Below are 13,303 nucleotides of genomic sequence, written 5' to 3' on the forward strand. Positions count from 1 at the left end.
TTAGAAGTACTGGAAAGTCCTTAAACTTGTACACTTGGCTAGACTTAGCAGACATCGCCAAGCGTTTTTTTTCCTTCTGTGACACTCTCTCGCATGTCACAGAGAATTGTCTGTGGAGGTAATAGAAGGAGAGCAACATCCTTAAAGTTGAAATTACAAAGGAGCTGCAGATACCAATTTTAGGCACATGGAACCGGCGACAAATTTACTTGGAGGAGCAGAAGCAGGAAGCTCAACAGTTGAGGCATTCGAAGAGAAGCCGTGAAGAGTAAATCGAGAGCTACAAACACAATAAAAAGAAATTAGAATTGACTATTGCTTATTTGATGGTGAAAAGCTGAGGCAACAGATGACATCACATACACTGTCAAACCAAACAGTATTCAAAAAGTGCAAATGTTGCAGATCCAAGTAGTTAATTGTGCTATTGCAGAAAAACTTTGAGCGCTTTCTTGAAATGCTTCCTTATGTGCGTTTAGCGATGGGCGGTGAAAGGCAAATTAGCAGTCTTTCAAATGTTTGAAATCAGTAATAAGCGATTTGATTTGTTTTCTTTTGTTTGCTATAAACTTAACGATGTTGTTGAACAAGTTATTGCCTGTCCAAACTACAAAACACACCGCGCGAGGTCCTTGAAGTTACTGTGTCGGGGCCTCGAAAGTCCTTGAAAACCATTTAATTTTTTTCTTCAATATCGCTACAAATCCAGTAGAACAACTGTCATGGAGTCAAAACCTTGGCTGAACAGGGGCTTATACGCAGAGCACAGGAAGGCTAGAAATGCAGTGGACGGACCTGAAAAAATGTGCCACATCTGCTCGTCTGCCTTATGTTTCTGCACCGACTGTCCATTTTAAATAGAAGTGCACTTTATGTTCTACTCTAATAAACGAAACATTACCAACTCCAGTGTGGGGCAGTCCATCAGCCAGTGCAAAACTCTTTCTGTACATCCCAGTCAGCTCTGTCATTTTTCCAGCATTGTAGTACAAGATTTGTTAAACTGGTTTAGCAGAATATGAGCAGTATGCTCTTAAGTTAGCTGTTTATTTGTATGCACAAGTTCAGGTCCTCAGTTTGGTTGCATGGCAAATTGCCATACCTCAACAGATACAAGAAACAATTTTATAACAGTTTAATAAAATCCAAACAGTAATAATCACAAGAATATATTGACATACATTTCTTTTGATGCGTATACAGCTCATGTCTTGGCACTGTATAAATTCAACTATACATCGCGAGTACTGTGTCCTGACCACTATTATTCACATGTGTAAAACCATTACAGCAATTCTTCAACAAATATCACAGTGATTAGTGGTATACACTTTGTAACTGCTTTACATGAGCATAATGTATACAATGGTCCCTGTGTACCTACACATGACTAGTGCCACCCGAGTACTATTACTCACAGATGTAAAACCAACAAAGCAGTTCTTTAAAAAATATCACAGCGCTTAGTGCCGTACATGCTGTAACTCCCTTGCAAAAGCTTAGTACAAACACGTGAGGACACAGAAAGCTAGCAGTGGGCCTACATGGGAATACCACAGCCTCAATACTAATTCACAAGTGTAAAACCAACCAAGCTGTCCTTTAAAGAATATCACAATGCTTAGTCACATACATTTTGTAACTAGCCTATATAAACTTTATACAAACATGAGAACATACACAAAGCTAGCGGTGCACCAACATAGAAGTAAGGCCATCTGAACACTATTATTAGCAAGTGTAAGCTCAACAGAACAGTTCGTTATAGTGACGCACATTTTGTAACTGCCTTATACAAGCTTAGTGCAAGCACTAGAATGCGGAAAAAGATAAATTAAGAACTTGCTCTATGCTTACACAAAAAGATCAACACAAATGGTAAACACCACTTTGACGACACATGTGACTATGACAAAGCGCAGTGCTGTGCCGGTTGAAACTGCCATCCACAAAAGCATTGAGCAATGCTTAAACCACAGGCAATAAAGTGCTGAAAGGCTGCGTTTCTAACGTAGCTATATTAATTCAAATTTCTTGAATATAGGGCTCTCTTGCAGATAAGGCACCTGATCCAACTGACCTGATTTTACACCTGCTACATGCATACAATGCACTCAGATATAACTGGTAATAATAATTATTGAAGGCATTTAGAAACTTGATAGTATGATGAAGATGCATGACTGGAAAAGTTGTCCCCCTCGTACTTGTTAAAAAGGTGTAAGTACGACACATGTTCTTTTTTTCCTCAATTTCTACATTAATGGACACCCGGAAACCTCGAACCGACACGCAAAGAAAGATACTGCTATGTTAATAGTGTTATGAATAATTTTTTGTGAAAGCTTGTTTACAGACAAGTTGCAGACTTGTTTCTGGAGATTGAGCTCTATCATGCAAAATAACATGAAAAGTGGTCACATGGGAGCATGACACTATGTCATAATGTTCGTTTCAGTTGACTCTCTTGCCCTACAAGTAGCTGCTCACTGTGGCCAATGATGCAACAGCAGTATCTCTGTGATTTTCATCACACTTCTGTCCTATGCCATCCTTACCAGAGTTGGCGGCACATAGATACCCAAATTTTGTTAGTGTTGCTTTCTCAGATGGTTGCTTTTGATTTGCTCAATATCAGTTGGCACTTCAGCTGTATCAAACTTCTTTTTTACCTCTTCAACAACTTCAACAACAATCTTATGACACCTGTGTTTTCCTTCTAGTTGCCTACAAAGACCAGTCAATCTAGAAACAACACTGACAATCTCTACTATCTTCTAATGGGGGAGTGGTGCGTCCGACCATGTGTTCCGCATTGTTGTCGCTATGTGGGCTGGCTGGGGAGGCAACAACTGTAATATGTTTGCATTTATATATCTTGAAGTGATGCTTGTGCTGCGTTATAACACCTAACTTAGTCTTGCACTTGCTGCACAAAAACACTGGCTCACAGTCGTGGCGAAAATCTTTTGTATGTTGAGCAAATGAGTTGTATGCACTACAAAAAAAAAGTCACAGTGATAGCACACATGTTGCTCTACCAGGCCTGGTGCGGTTCCTTCTAACACTGCTGCTGATGCTGACGCACGGCTGCTTGCCTCGTACACTGTTGCAACTGCAGCAGACATGGCAGTCTCTGTATCTATTGCTGCCGGGTCATCTGTCATGGTAACTTCAGGTGGTATCGGGCACACTTCTGCAACAGAGATGTCGTTTGGCCCTTGAGGACTCTCGTCATCAGGGCCAATAATTTCGTAGGCATTGTCTCCTGCATTGAGGAACCAATAAGAACAGCCTGAATTAATAAACATAGCTCTAAAAAGTACGGATATCCAGACTTAAGCGCAAGCTTTGCACATCAGTGACCAGGCTTAATTGTGTAACTCCTCCTGCAAGTATTATTCATTGTGTGTGTACATTACAGTAAAGCCTCATTAGAAGAGACGATACTGTCCAGATGGCGTGTACCAGATGAAAGGGTAAAATGAGCGGGGACTCCTTTTCGATAATCAAACACACGCAGCTCCACTATTACTGCACCGTGTCGAAAAATTCTCGTGGCTACGTGTTCGTTGCCTTATCGTGTACAACTGCAACACCGCAACTAAATTTCAGCCTCGGTGGTTTAGGGGCCCTTTAAAGAAGACATTTACAGCTTTTTAGTGACTGTAGATTGTGTTAGCTTCCTTCCCAACTTCTGGAAGTTAAACACTTCACTTGTTGCTCGCAGTACCTTTGAGGTGCTCTTAGACGCTCGTCAGCTTTAACTGCCGACACTTTCTGCCCTGCACAGTCCTCGTTGCCCTCCTTTTCTAGTTCATCCTTAAAGAGACATGCGGAATTGACTTATGTGAGGATTGCGTGATCTTTACGCCCTTCGGAGCACACAAGGTGACGAAGTGAATGTGTCTGGGTTGTATCCCTTCGAAATAGTCAATACTTAAAAAGTCATCCTTAGTAACAAAGGTGTCTCTTGTATACAGTGTTGTTAACGTGGCAAACATCGGAAAACCAACCAAACCATTTTCAGATGTCTCTTACAACCAAGTGTATCTTGTAGTGAGATTCTACTGTACTGAATATTTTCATCTATGGATCATCTGTATGTACATATAGTCACAAAGACATGTTGTGTGGAACGGCGAATCAGGAAACAGCTCGTACTCTTACTTTTTGTCCCTAACATAAGCAGCTGATAACAATATGATAAACAAGCAGGTAATGAGGCTAGCATGGAACATAATCCTTCAGCTCTAAACAGTTTTTTGGGCCCACATCATTCCCTCATATGCCATAAGAAAACAACTTGATTGCAGTAATGGCTGCATGTGATCCGATTTGATTGAAACAAGCAATACGTAAGGTTGCCCTGTATGTAATTTTATCAGAGTGCTTTTAGATGTCCGGCTGGCGATCCTGGCTGCACTATGTTTCTCATGCGTTTTGGCACGATTCCTTTCTTTTCCACTCCACTCTTCTTTCTGGTTTTCTCCCCTTTCCCTTCCCCCTTGCGTAAAATAGCACACCTGAAATATGAAATCTGTTGAATTATTGTGTGTATCAAACCTGTTAACATGTGCGCTTCTCTGTGGTCTGTATTGTATTTTTGCATTGTACAAGTCAATTAAAGATGAAAGATGTAACGTCCCTGCCTTTAGTTTAAGTGTATATATATATATATATATATATATATATATATATATATATATATATATATATAATGCAACGGGGGGTGTTCGCCTAGCAGCACTAGCTCTAGGTTGCAGCGGTAGGCTTAAAACAGGTCGGTGCTATCTCGAAACGGGGAAGCAAGCACACCTTGTCGTCTTCTTCTCATCCACTAGCACCATGCCCGCTGCCCAGTGCCTTCAGTACAATATATATATATATATATATTTATATAAATATATTTGGCTCATGTTTTGAATAATATGTACATTCAGGAGTGCCTGCATGCTCTTCTCCCCTCCTCCAATGACGAAAAAGAGAGTCTTTTTATGTACCATAGTACAACATTCAAAGGTTTTCGCTGCGCCCATTGCATCACTTATCGTATGGATCTGTCACAATAGAGTAGCAGTGGTCCATAATACTAGCCCATCCCAGCACAACTATAAATTAGCACATACCGACATGCTGTGAAACAGCTGTTGCAAAGCCGCTGGTGTTGGCAATTTCCGCAGCACTGCAGCGGTACAGCCGAGTGCCACCTGTATAGTGACAAATGCACATGCATGTTAGCAACTCATTAGTTGCTGATGGTTTCATAAGCTTTACACTACACAATATAGTAATCTAGAGAACTTTGTTGGAACAAATGCACATTATTATGACACCATTTAAACACTAACACGAATAATGGCCCCCAATCTCTCACTTACTAAGGGATAATACTACTGAAACATCGGTGGAGAGCTCAGATTAACACAGCCCACAAAGGACAAGCTTGCTTTGAGGAAAACAGCTATAAGAGCGGTTAGTTTTCTTGATCATTTTATGTGCTAGCTTTGATTTAAGTGTCATGTAGTACTATAAAATATGAAGTGCCACATTTCTAGCAGCAGAAGGCGTCGTCAGCCTCATGGTACAACTGATTTTTGCACTGTTTGTGTCAGTGAGCCGACACATACAAAGAAAACCGAATTCACACATACATATACAGTGCCAAGTGCACTTCTCCTTCTCCTTCTGAAAACGCAGCCACCAGTTCCAATGCAGCTGAAAGAAAGGTTATATAGAGTGCGAGACTACATGGAACTGCCGCTTATGCCTGTAAGTGTATGATCTGCTGATTGGAGAGGTAGTCACATGCTATTTCTAGTCACTTTTAGAAGCATTACTAAAGGATGAATTAAAATCTGTTCATAAGTCACGAATTTCACGCATCCACAGTTTGGCTAAATAACTTGTGAGAAAAAGACATGTTTACCTGGAATAGCAACCTTTTTTCCTGCTGCAAAACTTTCCTTCGAATTAATGAAATAACTTTACAGCGCCATAATATATTGCGTTTCTCGCAACTACTTGCCGGCAGTGGCGAGTTACAGTGTTTTTATCTGACTCATTGGGCGACAATACTACCAAACACGAATGCTTCACGAACACAAGAATAAGTCCCTCGCAGAGAATAGCGACCATATATGCCTCTGTGAGACATGATCGCACCTTTGTGGTCAAAATGTACATTAGAACGACATCACCATCTCACTAAAAAAAAAGCCTCAGTACAAGGCAACAGCCAACTGCATAATGTGAAATTGCAGCTGATGTCCATTTACTGGTGGCCTGTGTTTGAGTCACTTCTGGCAGTTGACTGGTTGCTGAGAAATGCACGTCCTATGTTGTCCCTACAAAACATACAGGGTTATGTCAAATGTTGAGAATATATATACTTCAGTATTTCATAAGTCGCAAAACAAACTAGTAAACTAATAAACAACTGTAATGTAAACCGAGTACACATCATAAGATAGGCTGTCAACTGGTAATGCATTACGCGAGAAACCTAATGCATGGGAGACTATATGTATACACACGAAGCTGACACAATTTAATTCGCTCTAGGTTTTTCCACGCAATATAATATATTCAAATTATTATGTCTCGTGGTTAGAGCGATATTAGTGTAAATTACGCACTAAATTATGTACCCGGGAAAACTTTTATTCAAGATGCACCTGTGCGCGCGTCGAGTGAGTAGCGTTCTAAAATTTACGCACATGGCATTTAACATAGTTGCTGAACACAGATTTCCTTTGCCCTGTGTCGTGTACAGTGAGCTATATATATCTGACCCCCCCCCTTTTTGTACTAGCCATACTGCGTGCCACTGCACCTATACGCACGTCAGTAAACCTCACGACACAGAAAACAAAAAGAAGCGCCAATCACACATGCCTGCATATTGTACTGGGCCTAACCTAACCAAGCATGGGCTGTTGCTTTTTATAGTAAACACAGGCACCGTGCCCATGGCAAGTATGTATCATGTCACTAAGCAAATATGCAATTTCATTGTACCACTATTTTTTATCACATGGATGTATCTGTTGAGAGGCAAGACAAAAAGCAGTCACTTCACAGAACTAATCAGCTTTTTTTAAACACATTTCTAACTTTTCAATGACACTGGCTGCTATGTGTTTTTCTCCAGAGAGCATACTTGATTTGACTTTCCAATCAGAGACATTACATAAATATACCATGTTAAGATGACTAGCTAGAGCACGTGACAACGTGCTCTTGCTAGTCACGTGCTCACGTGAGCACGTGAACACGCAATGGCGACGAGCGACGGCTTCGAGCGACAAAACGGGCCGTCGTTTTAACAGATGGCTCGGTTCTGGAAATCTAGAAATCGTCGCTCGTCGCCCGGAAGTGCTATGAGCGACTAGCCAATAGACGAGAAAACCATGGCCAGACGGCGCCACTGCGCCTCCTGACAGCGCTCCCAATGTGAAAACGTGATGCAGCACGGTCGTGCCGTGGCGAGGTCTCCGCTTTGTTTACATCGGTTCGCCCGCGCGTTTCTAAGCTGCTCGTTCTCACGGCGCTCCGTTTTTGACGGCGGCAGATCGCCTGCTTGCGCAACAGCGATGCAAAGATTGCAATGCGGCTTCAAGAGGGTTGCCGACGCCGACAGATTTTTTCGTGGTGGAAACATCATGAAAGTGAAGCATCTGCTTCCGCACGTGTACGGCGTTGAACAAATCGTGGAGGGTGATGTGACAGTGAAAGGCAAGTGCGTGTCACAGGTGTCCGACAAGATCGTATACGACGTCGAGTTAGAGGTATGCACCAAGTTCAGAAGTTTAGCCACATTTATTTTTATATGATGCAGGCATAAAGCGGTCATGCATACTTGCAGAGATGTGCAGGAACGGTGACGATTGCCGTTAGTTTCCTCTGTAACTGAGCGCGCGCACACGGCTGCTCTCATTTTGTGCTTCCACCTTTTGCTGCTAAATTTCTTGGCTGGACCATTAGAAAATTACACGTTGGTGTTCGTTCTGATTTGCGCGGACCTGTCGGCGAACAACGGCCAGCGTGATCAATGTCATCGCTTCGCGAAACCTGCTTGTTTTTGCGTTGAACCAGTGCCACTGCCAGGTTTCATTTGACATATCACGTGTTGAGAGAGTTCAATGCTTAAAATGCGATCCGTTACCTGCATCTTCCGACGCTGCTCGCTGAAAAAGATCATCATCGCCTACTCACTTGCCCAATAAATAATTACAAAAATATTTTTTTTGCAGCTCTGTTACATCAGCTATACCTTTTACGCTTATCTGTGGGGCACAGATTATTTATGACCAGTGAGAGGTGGTGTTCCGGCACCCCAATATTCGCGAGCGTGTGTTTATATGTAGCCTATTTAGAGAGGGGGATTAAATGCCCCCATGGCTACGCCTATGCTTCTCTGCTCTACGTATAACAAATTGAAAATTGCGTACTTACGGGCAACGGCGCATATCTTGCGATACCACCTTTATTGCACAGGTTAATCAGCTTTGCTTGGTCACGAGAAAATACTGAAATAAAGTGTGTTTTCAGGATTCACATGTAATTTTTTTGTAGTTAAAAGCGTAAGTTCCATCAGCAACTTGCGCTTGTCTGCCCTTGGTATGCATGGTAACAAAACTGAAATTGCATATCCGCGTGATGTGCGCAGATTCTTTTTATGCAATTGCGGACTGTCAGGAGTAATCTTTTAGCCTAGTTCAACTTACCTAGTAGGTGCACGTTTTGATCAAGCACAAGTGCAAAGTGTCCTTGTGCTGCGATTTGGCAGAATAACCAAATGCGAATTCTCAAATAATATGAATCCCCATTTAGAGGCAGCAACACGGCAACCACACAACTTCTAGACATGCAGTCTTGCAGCCACTACATGCAGTAACCATTTTCACATCAGTTGGCTTTTATTCTTGGTGGCGGACCGTTGCACGCCCAGGCTAATTTGTACAACAGTACAATGCTGCCAGCAGTGACAGTAACCCCTAAAGTAGAATATTTGTGCTCTCTCTAAGGAACCTGCGCCTGGACACAGGCCAGCAGGATAATTAAGCTGATACTCACTGATTCTTATTTTTGCAGGTTATATATTTATTTATTTATTTATTTCCAAATACTGTTGGCCGTCTTGGCCGTAACAGGGTGGGTACAGCTGGTTTGCACATAGCGTAAAAAAATGAAAACACTATACAAACGTAAATTGGACATGAAGCAATGAATGTTGGAAATACAATGCGAAACAAATAATGAAATACAAAAACAATAGTTTGGCTGAGAAATACATGTTTCTAACATTGTGACAGTGATATTGGAAGCAGCATGAAAGAAAGACTATTGTATGTATTTCTAGAATAGTGTGACAATGTTTGCACGGCACCACTAAGATTAAAATTCATAAAAGGTTTTTAACGTGTTCCTCAAAGATTTCAATGCAACTCGACTGCAAAACAGACGCTGGCAAACTGTTCCATTCCTTAATAGTTCGCGGAAAAAATGAGTAAGCGTATATGTCCAGATATGCTTTTGGAATTGAGAACATGCAATGATTGCTTGATCTGACGTTTCTAGCCTGCCTGGGAGCAAGATAGGACGTGGTTTCAATATTGAAGTGGCCTTTCGACAACAAAAAAAGAAATTTAACTCTAGCTAACTTCCGCCGTTGAGCCAGTGGAGGCAAATCAAGCAACCGAAGCATTTCGGAAACAGAGTCAGTACGATAATAGCGGGAAAGAATGAACCTTGCAGATTTTCTCTGTATCTTCTCAATGCGGTTTATAATTCCGGATTTAAACGGATCCCAAATGACTATGGCATACTCTAACGTTGGTCTAATGTAAGTTAAGTATGCAAGTAGTTTGACGGGTGACGTTCCTAGTTTTGATTTTCGGCGAAGGAACCATAACGTTTTTTCTGCAGCCCCACAAATTCTGTCTATGTGTGATTTCCAACTTAAGTCTTTCGAAATTGTTAAACCTAGGTATTTTATCGTTTCAGCTTCGGTAAGAATTGTAGAGTTCATCTCATAATTACACTCAATAACATGCTTTGTTTTGTTTGTAACTCTGAGCATGACTGATTTAGATTCGTTAATTTTCATTTTATTTTTTGCGGCCCAGACGTCTACAGCTTTAAGGGTTTGACTAAGTGACGCCTGATCGCTTTGGTTATTGATTTCACGATATAATAAACAATCGTCTGCAAATAACCGGATGGTTATGTCGTCACTTATGTTATGAGCAATATCATTTATGTAAACTAGAAAAAGAAGTGGTCCTAAAACGGATCCCTGCGGAACGCCTGAGGTTATTTTTAATTGGTTAGATTTGTTACCATTTATTTGAACGTATTGTGTCCGATCTGTAAGATATGAGCGGATCCACATAACATCATAATTTATATTCATTTCCATCAGTTTTTTAAATAATTTATTATGTACAACCAGATCGAAAGCCTTCGAGTAATCTAAAAATATAGCGTCGACCTGCTTTCTATTGTTCAAGGACGCTGAAAAATCGTTGATCGTTTCTATCAACTGCGTGACAGTCGAAAGATGCTGTCTAAACCCGTGCTGGTTGGGAAAAAAAGCTTTCTTGTCTTCAAGGTGGGTGTAGATTGACTTTGAAACTATGTGTTCAAGTAGCTTGCAGCATACACACGTGAGTGAAATTGGCCGATAGTTTCCAATATGTTGCCTTTCACCAGACTTGTGAATCGGAACCACTTTTGCGACCAGCCAATCATCTGGGACCTGTTTTTGTTTCAGCGAAGAACTAAAAGTGATCTCTAGATAGTGAGCTACCCATTCCGCATATCTGCGCAGAAGGGCATTTGGTATGCCGTCTGGACCTACAGATTTCTTATCGTTAGTTTTAAGCAAAAGAGCTACAATGCCTTCATGCGAAACCTGAACATTAGGCATTGGTGATGTGTACGGGGATTCTAGAGAGAGGGGAGAAAGACCATCTGCAGAAGGGTCAGTAAAGACAGATTGAAAAAAATCATTAAAACATACTGCCATACGCAAGTTGTCCGACACAAGTTCGTCATTAGCGACAATGACACTTGGACCTTCGTTATTATGCGACAAATGGCGCCAAAAACGGTGCGGATCGTGCTTCATAAAATTAGTTAATGTCACGTCATAATAATTTGTTTTAGCAGCAGCCATATTTGTGCGCAATATAGAGCTTAGCGCCGAAATTTTATTATGATGTTTGTTTGACTTCTGTCTCTCACGGTTAATTTTCCGCTTTAAATGTATAATTTCGCGGGTTATCCACGGGTTCCGTTTATTTATTTTCTTCTTCCGAGTTGGCACGAACCTGTTTGCGCAGCAAAAAACAATATCTTTAAACGCAATCCACATCGCATTGACGTCATCGATTGAAGTGAATTCATCAAAACACAGCGAATGATGATCAACAATGCTTGTGTCATCGGCTCTATCCAAGCACAGAACATGCGTAGTACTACCAGCCTTCGGGTGTACAGCGGTAGACTTTATCTCCACATAAACTAGCTTATGATCCGAGAGGCCGGTTTCAACCGATACGTCGTAGTCTTCAAATCGCCCGTCTAGGAACACCAATTCTTATACAGATCTTGATTTCCCAACTATGTGTGTGCACTCATGAACTACCTGTTGTAAATCTTTACTGAAAGCCATTTCTAGAAGTAGTTCACAATAGGCATCTTCGCGAGGCTGAGCGCTAAGCGTGGACCAATCAATCCCTGGTAAGTTGAAATCACCAGCAATGATTATGCGACAGCTGCACTTTTTAAGGCTTTCTAAGTAAAGCTGCATATTTTCAAGATAGGAAATGGGTGATTTAGGCGGTCTATAAACAGTTCCAAGAATTATCCTTGTTTTATCTAGCTTAATTTCACACCAGATGCTCTCATGTGTTGGAATGCCAATAATTTGCACACAGTCAATATCGGCCTTGAATACAATAGCAACTTCGCCCCACGAGCATCGCGGTCTCTTCGTATGATTTTGTAATTAGGTGGTACGAGCTCTTCATCTTGTATTTCGGGCCGCAGCCATGTTTCGGTTATTGCAAGCACATGGGGATCGTAATTAGCCAGGATATATTCGAAGTCTCCAATTTTGTTTAATAAACTTCTAGCGTTCAAATTGATCAAGCGGAAGGCATTCGAATCACATTTTGTGTTCCGTCAGTCACCCGTAACATCAGTAGGGCGTCTGTTAGGATACGGAACCTTCACACGGCTGTGCTTTGATTGATCACACGTGTACACGTCAGAGTCCACGTGCAGTTTGTCGTAATTCAAGCGCACGCGATGCCCGTCCTCCCTTTCTTGTTTTGCGGAATCCCAAAGCATTTTACGCTTCGCCAGCGTTTCTTTCGAAAAATCATTAGAAATGGAGACGCCGCTGCCCTTCAGCTTTCTGCATTGTTTGTAAATTTTAGCTTTTTCCCTAGAGTCGTACAACCTGAGAATTACAGGTCGAGGCCGGGCGCTCTTTTTTCCTATCCGATGTATTCGTTCCACGGTACTCAAGTTGACGCCAAGTTTTTCTTCGAATACACCTTCTAACACTTTCGTTTCAAGGTCAGTTACGGATTCCTTCACGCCTTCTGGTATTCCAAATACCGCTAGGTTATTCCGCCTATATGTACTTACCCACACTTTTCTGCATTCACTCGCATTCATTCACTTTCACTGACCAGCACTCACTCATGCTCGCATGTCTAGTACCACTCACCAACACTCACTAGCATGCTCATGCCCGCCTTTCATCACTCACTTAAGTTCCATTTTACTTCCGTGAACTAAATGTGGGTCCACTATGAGTCAATATATTTGTGTATGGATGACCTAGGTGTTTCAGGCATACACATTTCTTTTTGTGTCGGGGAAGGGAATGAAAGGGATAAAAGAGTAACGTAACTTTTTGACAATATTATAATAGTGTTGCTTAAAGATATTGATATGAAACTTGACACAAACAGACAACTAAATGATGCACCTAAAGTGCCATTGTTTCTTCTGCTCTTGTGGTCATGCCCTGTAAAGCGCCAGCATACATATAAGCAAAGGAAAATGCAGCTGCAAAGCCGGTATTCAGGGCCAGTGCAAACATGCTGCTGTTGTGTGCCTATACATAAGTAACCATGAAGAGAGCTCCTCCGCAAGTGAGCCCCAAAAGTGGGGCAAGCCAACCAGCAAGCCCCTGCGGCAGCCAGAACAAGATCTCCTAGACTTGTTTCCAGGTGAGCTTGTGTAAAAATTTGGCCATCTCCTGCGCACTTTTTTGCTGTCA

This window comes from Dermacentor variabilis, chromosome 5 (assembly GCF_050947875.1).
Source record: "Dermacentor variabilis isolate Ectoservices chromosome 5, ASM5094787v1, whole genome shotgun sequence".
Lineage (NCBI taxonomy): Eukaryota > Metazoa > Arthropoda > Arachnida > Ixodida > Ixodidae > Dermacentor > Dermacentor variabilis.